The following is a 15247-nucleotide window of genomic DNA, read 5'->3' as shown; positions in this document are numbered from 1 at the left end:
CAGTATAGATCCACGTGTGTGTCTCACATGCCATTTCTGTCACTCAAGCTGCCCCAAACCAAACAGAAGTCAGGTACAGATTGCCCATACTTTCTGCAACCCCATGTACTTTGTTACCAGCACCACTGCAGCAGACCTTCAAAATTGGCCCTGTCACTTTAAATATAACAGACAATAAATCATCCCTCAGAGACAGCCCCTAAGGTAACAGGGAAAAAATAGAAATAGCATTTAAAAACCCTTTTCTATTACAGTGCCTCTAGGGAATTTTTCAAATTGGAGCTCTTTTAAAGTGAATTTTATGCTTTTGGGGGCTTTTAAAAAATGCTTCTAGAATTAACCTTGCTATTCTATGACCAAATCTTCCATTATGTCCTTTATTTTTGGTCTTTGCTTTGTTAGTGTTGTCATATTTGCTCACTTTGTCTATGCTGATGTCCTTGATATTTTTTTATTAGCAATCAGTTTTATCCCAGCTGTAACTTCTCTAATTTTCACTGTACTTGCTATTCATCTTTCTGAGAGTTTTTCCTGCTTAGTCTTTCCTTTATTATTTCTTTTATATTTTTTATAAAATCTACTTTTCCTTTGAAACTAAACAACTTTGAAATAGATAATCCTTATTATACCACTAAGTTAATGACACAGAATTTTTTACTTGTTAGCAATCAGCCACTTTTACTTTTAGCAGAATTTTCTATGGCAAAGCTAAGCCCCATTCACACATGTATTTCTTATTTTGAAGGTAAAGATTCTTGGGCCCCTCTGAACAGTTCATGTCTAGGCTATGCTGTTAATGACTCAATGATTAGACCATAAATGTGCTATGGGTCATTTAGGAATATACATGATGGTGATGGATGAAAGGTACATGGTACCTGGTGAATAGAGTATAGTCATTGTACATAGAAGGTATGCTATAGTTCTTTGATCTATCTCCCTGACCCTTCACATACATCCCTTTCTTATAAGTCTTCCTCTTTGTTGCAATTATGGCCCTTTCTCATTGGTAGGCAAACACCGGGACAGCAAATAAATTTAATTGTTTTAATTTGGAAAAAAATTCAAAACCTAAAAGAAAAAAATATAGTTATAAGAATATTGTTACAGGAAGAGTGAGGCTTACATAGAAAATGGGTGATCCAAAATTGACTGAATTTTGTATAAATCATATTACTTCAGTCTTCCAAGTCTGTGTAGTATCATAAATAACCCAAGTAAATTATATAGCCGGATGTTATATGTTTTTATTAGAAATTTAAAACCTATACCAATTAAATGCAGGTCATTATTAATATTGAAAAATGTACATATTTGAGGTGAACAATGGAACAACCACAACTGCTTCTTGACATTAGTACCACATGTCTTTTTAGACCACCCTGCCTGCTCTGTGAAGAAAAGCATGTGAAATTCAACTTGATATCGAGCTGGTGTCTTTTGATAAATTGGGAGGTCTGAAGTACAAAGCAAAAAGCAGTGAGAAAAGATTATTCTGACACCTTTTGGATTTATGGACTTCCCATACTCCTTAATGGCTATTCATCTCACCTGGTCTGCCAGAGCTATTCTGACCACACTCTGGGTGAACGCTTATCACCAACAAGGCAGCAATCAAATTAATGTAAGGAACATATAGACACAGATAAATAAAAACTGCCCAAGTCTTTTTTTGATGTGTTCAATGGAACATAGTCTCTTGGAAGGCTCTCAAAATGTAGCATAGACCTCAGCATAGTTAATACCAAAAGGTTTACCCCTCCTGCTGATTCTATTAGAAAAGTAAAACACACCTATTCAAAAAAAAAAAAAAAACTTTTTTGAAACCTCATCATCTACCTAAAGTTCATGGCATTCTTAGTTCAAGTAAAATGGATGGCAATTGATCAACATCTGAAGGACATTAGATTAGATATTTTCCTAAAAGACAACTATTTTGAAATTTTCAAGGTAATGACGACTTTGCAACTAAATGACCAGATGATGGGAAATGGTTAAGAAGAAATATTTTAAGTTTATATGAATAATTTAAATCACTAAAGAAAGAAAAGAGTCAACAGATGACACTAAAAATGACCTATTGTTGGATAGCAAATTGCATACAGGGAGACAATGCCTGAGAATAACCAGAGGAGGAGAAGGTTTGCATTTTATTTCACTTGTAGCGCTTTCAAATTCAGTCCTAACTAAACCTGATTAAAGTAAATCCCTTTTTTACAGCCTGTGGAGTCTATAAGATTATGGTGTTAATGGAAGTGCAATTCGATCCGTCAGTAATGGTGCATGTCGGGACCCTGGCGCCTCTGACAAGTCCATTTTTTAAGACGTATTTATTGCCCCTCCCCTCTTTTCTTCTCTTCTCTGCATTGCGGGGTTTAATTGAACAGTTTAAAGTGATTCTTCTTCAAGGCCCATTAATTGATTTTATTTGTGTATTCTCTAGGGGTCAAAGAAAATGGGGGGAAAAATAAACTGCAGCTCTGCTTTTCACTATCATAGTTTCCTTAGCAATTCATATCTGGTTTAATTTTTTCCTCTGCCTCATTTTTTCCTATGATTTTCACAAGGTGAAATGTTATTTGTCACTTTGTAGCAGTGATTTATTCAATTTTGATAATAATTCTCCATGATGAAAATAGAAAAAGATCTTAATCTGATAAAGTATATGAAACCTGGAAGTTCTTTATGATAAACTCTATTGAATGGGAGATATTTCAATCAAACCATCATCAGACCTTTTATTCGTATGGTGTACCAAAAAAAATGTTTTCTTTCTGTATTAATAGGACAGATTTTAAATTTTAAGGTCAAGACATTTACACGTATGTTCAAATTATGTGTTCATGTTGGCTCATTGAAACCTACTGCTCTTACAAGAGTTGTCTTCAAAATGTTAAGAAAGAACAGACTATATAAACTACAAAATAATATGTGTAAGAGGTAGTACTGTGATAACTTGTGAAGTTATGCAAAAAACTGAAACTATTCATGTGTGAGAATGTAATTATGCTATAACTTAGGAATTGTCTCATTATGTTGCGATGTCTTATTTTATATTATTACATCACACAATTCATATATGATGTATTATTTTTGAATATTAAAATATCCATTTTTCGGGGGAGAAAAATATGCATTGTTTTGGAATGTTCATTGCTCAGAAAAAGATTCTATGAAGTAGATATTACTATTAACATATAAACTTCAAGGTTTAAGCTTCAAGAATATAAGTAAAATTTAAATGTCGACTTGATTATACCAAACATGATTATATACCAGGTAGGATGACTGCCATGCATGATACCAACTCAACTTCAATTCCCAGAATCTCATATGGTCCTCTGACCTTTCTATGAATGACCTCTGAGTACTTTGCCAGGTAACCCTTGAGCAGTGACAGGTATAGCCCCCAAAACCAATAGATATATTGGCATATATATGTATGTGTGTATAAACATACATGTATATTTTATCATACTATTTTCCTGAAATCTGTGTTGGCAATAGTTTTTATTTTATTAAAAATAAAACAGTAAAATAGTTTAGAGATGAGTATATTTCTCATCACTTTCTCCACAGTATTCCCTAACTATTCATGAATATATCAATGAGACACAAAATCAACACTTAAAATAGTGTTCTTATTTTGGTTTCATTTCTATGACTAGTCATTTTTAGATATCATGCTGACAAGGTGTCATAAAAGTATAACAGGACTAATAAATAGAAAGATGAGCTCCATAAAGTGGTAAAAAATTCTGCCTCCAGTATCTTGGCCATTCTTTTAATTCTGTTCATGTGAATTGCGCCCTTCTACTATATATTACATTTATTTTACAAAAATGTTCCAAAATCTTTCTAAGAATATTTACATAAAATGTCATTATTCAGAATGAAGAGTTTAAAAGTATAGATGAATATTCACTTCCATATGGTAATCTTAAAGATCTTAATCCCAGAGAGTGAGCTCTGATGGGTTTTTCACTCTTGGAACTGTTATGCTTAAGACAAATATTTTGTAATATTTGTATTTATAGTGCATTGGAATGGAGAAAAGTTTGTGTTAGAAAAAGATCAATTATAAAATGCACCTATCTTACTTGGAAGAATATAATTATATATATTTATATTCATAATTATAAATAATGGCAAATAATTTGGCCATTAATATACTGAAAGTGGAACATGTTTATATTTATCAGTATGTTCACTTGTCAAGTGGATACAATAGAGGATTATTTTCAAGATAAAGTAATCTAAAATATTCTGCCTTTTATATCTAATCCCACTTATAAACACATTTTTAATTATAAAAGGTAGTTCTAAAGGAAGAGGATACTCTTTTCACAGATGATCTGTCTTTAATTTTATTTTTTAAATGTCTCCTGAGATAGCAATTTAAGAGCATATAACATATAACTTCCCTAGGAATCTAACCCCAGCAAAAGTACATAGGAATAGAAATAAAAATCATAACTATATTCTTTTTCATGTAAAAGCAGTAGATCTTGTTGGCATTGCTTTTCTCTAATTACTTTGCTCTATGGACTAGTTTATACTGAAGCCTTTTCTCTAAACAAGAATCTATCTTTTCATATAGTGGTGATTTCAGTTAAAGAAACTCTGGTACATATACGCAATGGAATATTATGCAGTCGTCAGGAGAGATAAAGTCATGAAATTTTCCTGTGCATGGATATACATGGAATATATTATTCTGAGTAAAATAAGTCAGAGGGAGAGAGAAAGATGCAGAATAGTCTCAATCATATAGGGGTTTTAAGAAAAATGAAAGACATTCTTGCAATAATTTTCAAAGACAAAAGTGAGGAGGGCTGGAAGTTCCAGCTCACTTCATGAATTCACCACAAAGTAGTTAGAAAAATAACTACATTGAGAACTATCCTAACAATGAGAAGGAACGAGTGAAGTGGAAAGCCTGTCTAGAGAACAGACAGGGGTGCGGTGGGGCGGAGGGAGATTTGGGATATTGGTGATAGGAATGTTGCACTAGTGAAGGGGGGTGTTCTTTACATGACTGAAACCCAACCGCAATCATGTTTGTAATCAAGGAGTTTAAATAAAGATATTAAAAATATAACTACACTAACAAATACCATGACAATGTCAATGAATAGGAAAATAGTATGCTTGTCTCGAATATAGGCAGGAGTGAGGGAGGAGTGGGGGACGGGGCATTGGTGGTGGGAATATTGCACGTAGAAATGGGGTGTTCTTTGTATGATTGAAACCAACCTACAATCATGTTTGTAGCTCGGTGTTTAAAAAAAAAAAATTAAAGGGCCAGAGACAAAGAAAGAAAGAAAGAAAGAAAGAAAGAAAGAAAGAAAGAAAGAAAGAAAGAAAGAAAGAAAGAAAGAAAGAAAGAAAGAAAGAAAGAAAGAAAGAAAGAAAGAAGAAAGAAAGAGATGAGAAAGAAAGAAATAGACAAAGAAAAAGAAAGAAAGAAAGAAAGAAAGAAAGAAAGAAAGAAAGAAAGAAAGAAAGAAAGAAGAAAGAAAGAGATGAGAAAGAAAGAAACAGAAAGAAGGAAGGAAGGAAGGAAGGAAGGAAGGAGGGAGGGAGAAAGAAAGAAAGAAAGAAAGAAAGAAAGAAAGAAAGAAAGAAAGAAAGAAAGAAAGAAAGAAAGAAAGAAAGAAAGAAAGAAAGAAAGAAAGAAAGAAAGAAAGAAAGAAAGAAAGAAAGAAAGAAAGAAAGAAAGAAAGAAAGAAAGAAAGAAAGAAAGAAAGAAAGAAAGAAAGAAAGAAAGAAAGAAAGAAAGAAAGAAAGAAAGAAAGAAAGAAAGAAATAACTACACTGACAACTATCATGACAATAGTAGTGGGTGAGAGAAATAGAATGCCTGTCTTGAATACAAGCAAGGGGTGGGGGAAAAGGGAGATGGAGAGCATTGATGGTGGGAATGTTGCACTGGTAAAGTGGGTGCTATTATTTTTATAACTAAAACCCAACTACCAGCATATTTGTAGTCATGGTGCTTAAATAAAGATAATTAATTTTCTTAAAAAAAATTTAAAAGGAGAGACTGGAGCAATAGCACAAGCAGTAAGGCATCTGTGCCACACTAGCAAGGACAGACCCGGTTAGATCATCCTGGCTTCCCACATGGTCCCCCAAGCCAGGAGCAATTTCTGAGTGCATAACCAGGAGTAACCTCTGAGCGTCACTGGGTGTGGCCCCTAAACAACCAAACAAAAATTAATAAAGGAACTCTCAAGAAAAAGGAAGTATAATCTCTATAACAGATTTATGCAACATTTTATTTTACACTCATTTATTGATAATTTAAATAAATTAAACCCCCTTTGGGGGGAGCCAGATTTAGCAGTGCTCAGTAGTTACTTCTGCATCTCCACACAGGAATTACTTCTGTTGGTGCATGGGAGACCATATAAATGCCAGAGATTAGAAAAACAAGTCAGTTGTGTCCAAGGCAAGTACTTTTCCTGTTGCACTATTTATTGTTAAGAACCAGTAAACACAATCTTATTACATTCTAATACTTTTGTCTCCCTAAATGGCCACATTTGAAAATAGATTGAACATCTAGACATTCCCAAATTAAAATATTTTATTGTATTCATTAACCTCTACCTTAAATATATTATCAAATTTGTTTTCTAAACTTTGTGTAAAGATTTATTTTTATTTGTCAGACTTTATTTTGTCTTTAGTAATCATAACATAGACCTATTTAATTTATATATTTAAAAATACATTTTCCAGCACTTTCTGTCATATACATATACTTAATAGTATTTAAAACTAACATTTTTATGAAAGTACAAATAAACTCAGCAAAATTAATCACCCTTAGTAATAATTGGATGCTAAGTTATCTTATCATTACAACTTTATTTTGCTCTCTAATAATAATCAGGTAGCTTCAAAAGTAGTTGAATTAATATCACCTCATATAAGAGCAAAGTGAACAAGCCTACTTGAAAATTTGTCCCTCAATCATTCTAGGTTTGAACCTATTCTCAGACTTTAAGTTTTCAATGACTACCATTGTGATTTGGCCTACAAGATAGTCATTGTCAAGCCAAGTGTATGGAAGTGATCAGAAGAAACACCCTAACAGATATTCAGGCTTGTCAAGACCTGGAAATGATGGAAGTCAGATGATTATATTTGCATTGCATATTGGCTGAGCTTGTCACAACACTGCTAGAGCCAGCAGCTGCTCTCTGCTGAGAGCTAATTTCACCTGATTTATTTAATATAATAGTGAATTTAATCCTCTCCACATTCAACCAGAAGCCAAAGAGCACAGTTTATGGCTAATCCTAAATTTGCAGAAAGATGACGAGACCCCTCTTGTGGCAAAAATTAATTTAGAGTAGGGCTGAAAAAATTGTGCAGTATTGTATTTTGGTTAGGATTTTTTTTCCATTCTTCAATATAATTAGAGTTTCTCTTTGATTCCTCAATAAATTTTGTAATAATATTACTATTAATGTACTTGGACAACAATATTACTGTACCATATCTACCATCAGAGTGACATTATTTCTCCACTTCTCTCCCTATCTTTTTTCTCATATATGCCTTTCTTCCTGTTTTAATTCTGTCTTCATTAGCCATGTTCTTTGTCTTAGCATTATTTCGTTACACTCCACCTATGACTGTGATTACCTGGTATTTCTATGTCTTCTGACTTAAATCATTGGTATATCATCATACTACCATTTAGTAAAACTAATTTATTAAAAAGTGTAAAATTTAAATTATGTTGCACCTATGTAACATTATATTATAATATAAACCATGTATTCTTAATTTCCTCACTGGTCATTAAGCACTGGTATTGCTTTCAAATCTTGATAACTGTAAATAATGTTGCAATTCACTCAGGTATACATAAATCTTTTTGCATTAATATTTTATGGTCTTTGGACAGAAATGAAGGACTAGAACCACTAAATATAAATATAGTTCTACTCTTTTCTACTGAGTGATTTCCATGTTCTTGAAGATAGAAGTGAATTAGATGGCATTCTACCTACAGTGAATGAGTTCTTTTTTCACTAAATCCTCAACAACTTGCTTTTTTTCAGATTTCTTTGGACATATGTCATCCTCATTGGTGTTAGCGAATAAGATATAGAGTGTCTACAAATGTAATAAGTATAACAGAGGCTATTTTGGTGGATTTTTAGTCAATCGAGTATCTTTACAAGATAAAATTTAGAAACACATAAAGACATTGGAGATGAATATAGAGGAAATGGTACGTGATGACAGGACATGAAGAAAGAATAAATCAGTAGACTCTGAGCTGAAAGGTCTCAGAATAGGACATATGAAGTGTACCCAACTCCTATTTTCAACAATACATCTGGTCTCACCAGCCTGCTAGGTGCGATCCCTGGATAAAAAGCTGGGAGTAAGATAAAGCCCAAAAATCATAAAAGAGAAAGGAAACAAAAAACTGGCAGTGTCAATACTTTGTTCTTGAACTTCTAGTCTGTGAGAAAATAAATTCCAGGTACATAAATCACCTAATCTGTGACATTTTGTCATGGAAGCTTAGTACACCAATACAAATATTATCTTGTGTAACCTAATATAAGATATCCCTGAACAGAATTTATTTAGCATTGGTCAGAATACAATAAGAAAGACTATATTCGTCTAACACATAACAACAGATTACATTAAAAACCAGATCATTTTGCTAGAAATTTCAGCATGCTGAGAGAGGATATTCCTCTTTACTGCTGTCACCCCTTGTCCTACTTCTGCACTTCAATACAGAATCAAATCAAATGCCATCCAGGACAGTCTTTCAGTGAGATGAAGGCAGCCATCATGTCTCCAAGCTCTTTTCTTAAATCTCCTCTTTCAAGTCAAACATTCTCCAGGTTTTCAAAGAGTCCATATATGCCATTGTTCTGAGTCTTTTTGCCCTTCTTTGATACCTTTCTTCTGGACCATTTCTTCCAATAAATTGAAATGTGGCTGAAGGTATTAATTCAGATGTGAGCTAGCAGGTGCTATAGGATGATTTTCTCTCTAGTTTTCAACACTATACATTAGAACCTTCACCATTAAGAAAGGATAGATAATACCATAGTCTGGTATAACACATTGCCACAGTAAAATCATTTAAAAAAAAACTAAAACAAAGAATGATGTAGTCAGAACTTTAAGCCATGGTACAAAATAAGCAGTATTCAGGATCCTAAAGGATCTAATAAGATTAATTCACTATTATTATTATTATTATTATTATTATTATCCATTAATTCACTAGTCATGAGTTCAATATGTTCAGAAATATTTTAAATGCTACTAAGGAATTTCACTACTTAAGTAACACATGTTGATGCATACTTTGATATACTGTTAACCCTTAAACAGCATAGGTGTTAGATTCAGTGATCCTCTGCAAACTTGAAAATTTAAAACTTTTGATTCCCTAGAAATTTTACTATTACCCAACTGATGAACTGAACCTTTACAAATAAATAATTTACTAAAATATGTTGAGTGTAATATGCACTATGTGCTTCATTTTTTAAAGCAGAGTAAGCTAAAAAAATGAAAAGTTTAGAATGTCAAAGGAAGATAAAGGCAAAGAGAACCTCATAATATTTACTTATATCATAAGTTCATGTTATCTGTTTATTATATGTCTGTCAGCAGTAACATCAACATTGTTTTGTATGATATTAAATTCTGTAGATGTTTTATACACACTATTCACTAGAATTAAAAAATGAAAAGATAATGTAAAAATAAAATCACATTTTTAAGGCATAGGTTCATTCATTGATAATGGGAAACAATATGACTGCTTTATGATACCTTAGTATAATCAATATGATTGATTCATGATAGTTTAGCCTATCACTAACATTTTAATGTCATGCTCTATTATAAACAGTAGATTAGTGTATACTTTGCAAAGAAATAATAAAATAAATGATTATATGTGTATATTACATTTGTTCATGGTTTTTCTGTCATGAGTACTTAATGTTTTTTTAATTAAAAAACATATTCCTAAAAGCTGGAGCGATAGCACAGCAGTAAGGCATTTGTTTTGCACGCAGTCAACACAGGACGGACCCCAATTCGAATCCCAGATTCCCATATGGTCCTCTAGCTTGCCAGGAGTGATTTCTGAGCACAGAGCCAGAAGTAACCTTGAGCGCCGCAGGGTGTGACCCAAAAACCAAAACAAAATCAAACCAAAGCCAAACCAAACCAAATATATTCCTAGATAATTAAGTCATCTGTGAGTTTTTCAAATTGTCGAGCCCCCACCCCCAAGGGTAGTGTATGCAACAGTTTCAGGTAGATTGAGCAATATGTATAGGAATAATTTAAAAAATATTTATTTTTGAATTGCTAACAAAAGCCTAATATTCCCAAGAAAGAACAAATTTTTATTGCAAAGTGAAGAGGCTTACTGTAATTAACTACTGAATTTAAGTATACCACTCTGATTGTGATTTTATCTTAGTAATGTTTGGAAATTATGTAGCCCCCAGGCATTGGTACATCAACACTAATAAAAATAGAATAAAAAAAGTGCAGTTAAAAAAAATCTATTTGCTGACCTATGTATTTTAAGGCAGCATTAGCTTTAAAGGCTAGAGTTACCCAATAAGTCTTAAAAACAGAACATAATTAAAATTATTTTCCACTAAAAACCACTACTACTCAAAATGTTGAATGTAAGTTTCATCCAACATGGAAATAGGTATGCTGCTATATATCCTATCAAGCTTTCAACAATTTTACTAATATATGAGTAAATCAAATATAGATTGCATCTGAAGCAAGGCTATAAATGTTTGCATGTTTGGTACATGCAAGAAAATTTGAGACAGGGTAAAATAACAAATAAATTAGTTAGTTGTGGTGAAAATAGTAGTCATCTGATTCTTCCAAAATAACCTTTCTTCTATCACTCCAATGTAATAATAATCTATAAATATTTAACTCTGATATTTCTGAGGAACTTCCTCAAACATAAACTAAAAATATGGAAAAACCTTTAAACTGCCACCCTAAAGAAAAGGGCCTCTCTTTCTGTTGTTCATTGCTGAATGGACTCGCGGTAATCTCAAATTACTTTGCATTTAGTATTTTAGCTGCCAGAAGGTAATGTCAAAAAAGACAGACTGCTTAATGAAAAAGAAAAGTTAATGAACTAACCAGGGAGCCATAATTACATCACAAATCAAGGGGAAGATGGAAGGATTTCCAAAAGGGAAATGAATGTATCAAAATGTTTTTCTTCTGAGCTCAAAGCAGTGTTTGTTAAGAATAAAAATAGAGAATTAGAGATGTACTGACTGGCTTTTTAATGTAAACAGGTAGTCTTGGAAATACTATATCACATAGTTTTTCTGAGTAAAAAAAAAGATAATTGGAACATTAGAAAGATGGTCCAATCTCTTCAATTTTTGACCATACGACATCAGATGATCACAGATGATGACAATGATGAAAAAGTCACTTTGCAAGCCTTTTTTAAGAAGCATGCATGCCTGACACCTGTCACATACTTCAGACACTGAGTTGGCACATATTCAACTAAATTAGAATAGTTTGACCATCATTAGCTCCTGCATGCCTTGATGAAGGTCAAGAGAGTAATTAAGAGATTCTGTGGGGTAGAGGGTTGTGGATAATGGAACTTTCAATTTAGATTCAAGGGAAATTTGTTTTCTAGATCAAATACAGCTGTCTCACACACAGTCAAACTCTATGTGAAAAATTCCATTTATTTGGAGACTATGGGCCTGAACTCAAGGATACCTCCTGCTCTCATATTTTCAGTGGAAAAATAAAATGAACTGTCAATTGAAACTTTTTATATAACAATAAGTAGTCTAGAACTTATGGGGTCAAAACAGCTGGCAAGCGTAAGTAAGAGCACAGACCGCTGGTATGTTATCTGCAAACTCCCACACACATACTGTGAGCTGCAACTCCATAAGTGGATGATTACAGAGGTTATAAGGAAAGTAGAAATAAATACAGTGAAGCTTGTAGAGCACCTGGTAGGAGAGATAACTTGATTTCCAATAGAGACCTTAGTTTCATGGGAAGCAGTTTGGAATAATGGAGAGCAAGCATATTCTTCAGATAGGCAGCCTGGTTTCATAAATTTGTATACTATTAATGAGATAAACCAAGGGGCTGGCCCTTGCCACTAAATCTCTAAGTCTCAGTTTTTTACCTATACAACAAATTTAGAATTCCCCCACTTGCTGATATGTTAAAAGACTCTGTTCTATAATCTGAGATTTATTAATACTTTCTCTACAGATGAAGAAATTAAAGCATAATAGTGTAAGAATTTAAGTGTGTAAGTTTAGTTCAGAGCCAAATACTTGTATGAGTTCAAATAATATGAGAACATCAACATCCCATTTATTGATCATTCCACATACTCATCGATATTTCAGATCCCCTGTACCTGATTATATGATGTAAATTGATATATATATGTATATATATTTAACTTTTTCACAATTTAATTGTATGCCTTTAAGAATATTATTTGTGTAACAGATAACACTATTTTACAGTCTCATTAAATCAAACTTTACCCTTGGTATAAAGCAAAGATAATTCTTTTTTAATAAAAGAAGTCTGCTATATTAAATGAGTTTAATGAAATATATGCACTATTTGGTAAGCACTTGATATTATTCTTTACACTGTCCTTCAATCAATTGTATGTGCTTTACCAAAATAGTTTAACATTGCTGTTCACTAACTCCAAATATCTTCCTGAACGTCAAGAGCTTTCAAATATTATTGTCCTTATTTTGTGATTTAAGAAATACTATTAATAAAGCACTATTTCTCTCTACTGGAAGGACAGTATTCATTTGAATGCACATAGATAAATATTTTTAGCTTTAAGATGTAAGTAAAGAGGCTTAAATCCACCCTTTTAATTATGAGAAGACACAGAATTTAGTGGTGCAGAAAACCCATCAGCAGACTTGCCCAAAAGGGATTATCTTAGGTGGCTTTGTTAAACCCGAATCAGATGGCAAAATTTTCACTCATTTATTAACATGAGCAAATGCCAAACTGAAGTCAACTTTCTGAAAATTGTCACGGTAGACATACATTTATCATGATAAGATTTATGTCAAACATTTAAAGTACACGTTTGATTGCCCATCCTTTTAATTTTAAGAATACAAAACAGGAGTCGGAACAGTGCACAAAGCTGAACTAGGACGGACCATGGTTCGTCACAAGGCGTGGCCCAAAAAGCAAACAAACAAACAAACAAACCAAAACAAAACATTCCAACTATTTTTTATAATAACTAAGTGGGGCTTAAGTATAAGCTTAAGACTTTTGCCTTACCTATTAACCATAACTGACCTTGAGTCAACCCTAGCACAGCATTTAGTTTCTCGAGCCAGGAGTGATCCCTGATACAGGGGTCTCAAACTCAGTTACCTGGGGGCCGCAGGAGGCAAAGTCGGGGTGATCCTTGAGTGCAAAGTCAGTAGTAAGCCTTGAATATTGGTGTGTGTGTGTGTGTGTGTGTGTGTGTGTGTGTGTGTGTGTGTGTGTGACTCAAACAACTAAAAACAAAACAAAAAAGATTCCTCTAGGGAAGGGCCACAAAATGTACGGAGGGCCGAAAACGGCCCTCGGGGTGAGAGTTTGAGACAGACCTGAGCATGATTGGGTATGTGACCCTAGAAGTTAAGGTAAATATTCAACAAACTATATTTGTTTAATCAATATATATATTAATTTGATGTAATATGAATGTGATTTAATATAATGTGTTTGTACAATTTAACAATAATACCCCTATAAAGATCAGGATATATAGGAAATAGTTATATCAGTATGACTACTTTTAAAGAATGGATCTTGCTTTACCATTGGACCACTTTTTTTATATTTCCTTCTGCTTAGCTCCTGGCAAATCATAGATTTCTATTTGTGTCCTTTAATCAATACGTATCATTTTAAGACAAAAACTTGCAATTTGTAAAAAGATGACTACTCTCAAAATGCCAATGCCTAGTGCATAGAAATTTAAATGTCATAGACTGAAAATTGGTACAAATTTCAGAGTTGGGAAATTCTTAACTATTTTAGCAATCTTTGGGTAAGCCTAAAAATAAGAAAAATAAACATAGGTAAAATAATATTTCAAAGGTATATATTTTTAATTAAAGAAATGTATTTTTCTTAAGATTTTTTCTTGTTTAGCCAAGTGATGATGATATGTGGTAGTAGTTTTCATTTTATTTCAAAATAGCTTTTGTATATAGTAAGATTTTTACAATGCCTATCATTTTTCCATGTAAAAGAAAATGTCATGACATTCTGAGGAGTTAAGAGAGTAAAGGCTCAAGATTTTCATGGAATTACTATGTACTAAACAGTTCGCAGCTATTATGAATAAGATGTTCTTTACAGGAATGTTCAGGGTTACCATATAAGGAATGAGGTATGCATGGAATGATTATTATTTGTACTGCAAATTAAAAATACAATAAAATAAAGATGATTTTAAAAAAACAATCAACATGAAAAGAATTTTTTGGGGGGAAACAATTAACATGGAAAGAATTATGGGATAAAGGTTTAAATGTGAGAAGAATTGAAGTTAAAGAAAATAATGTAAGATTTTTATATTTAAATTAGTGGAAAAATTCACAGAAATAGAAAATCCAAGGTAACTTGAGGAAATGCTAAGTTGAATATTCAACTTGGTGTTGAAAATGATGAGTTTACATTGAGGTACTGGATTGAGAAAATATCTAGCAAGATTTTAAGGAAAACATCTTTTGAGTGATGGGGGTTTACACCTGGCAGTGCTCTGGGTTTACTTCTGGCTCTATGCTCAGAAATCGTTCCTGGCAGGCTCAGAGGACCATATGGATTGACAGAATTTGAACCAACGTCCTTCTGCATGCAAGGCAAATGCCCTACCTCCATGCTATCTCTCCAGCCCGAAAACATCTTTTCATAGATGATATAAAAACTGAATTCTTCATGGAAGGAAACCTGTTCAATATTTACCGCAGTTAGAGAAAATTGTTGCTTGCGATTCATCTAGGCAGAGATTTTTCTTAAGTATTTTTATCACTTCTTCAACTTGGAATAGAGCTCTTGATTTAACTTTCTAGACTGAACCTAAATGCATATTTATCTTAATATCCAATTCAAATTTTTAATCAGATTACTAAGGTCCCAAAGGTAGGGAAACAAA

The sequence above is a fragment of the Suncus etruscus genome, chromosome 13 (genome assembly GCF_024139225.1).
Source record: "Suncus etruscus isolate mSunEtr1 chromosome 13, mSunEtr1.pri.cur, whole genome shotgun sequence".
Classification (NCBI taxonomy): Eukaryota; Metazoa; Chordata; class Mammalia; order Eulipotyphla; family Soricidae; genus Suncus; species Suncus etruscus.
Note: the sequence above shows the minus strand (reverse complement) of the source record.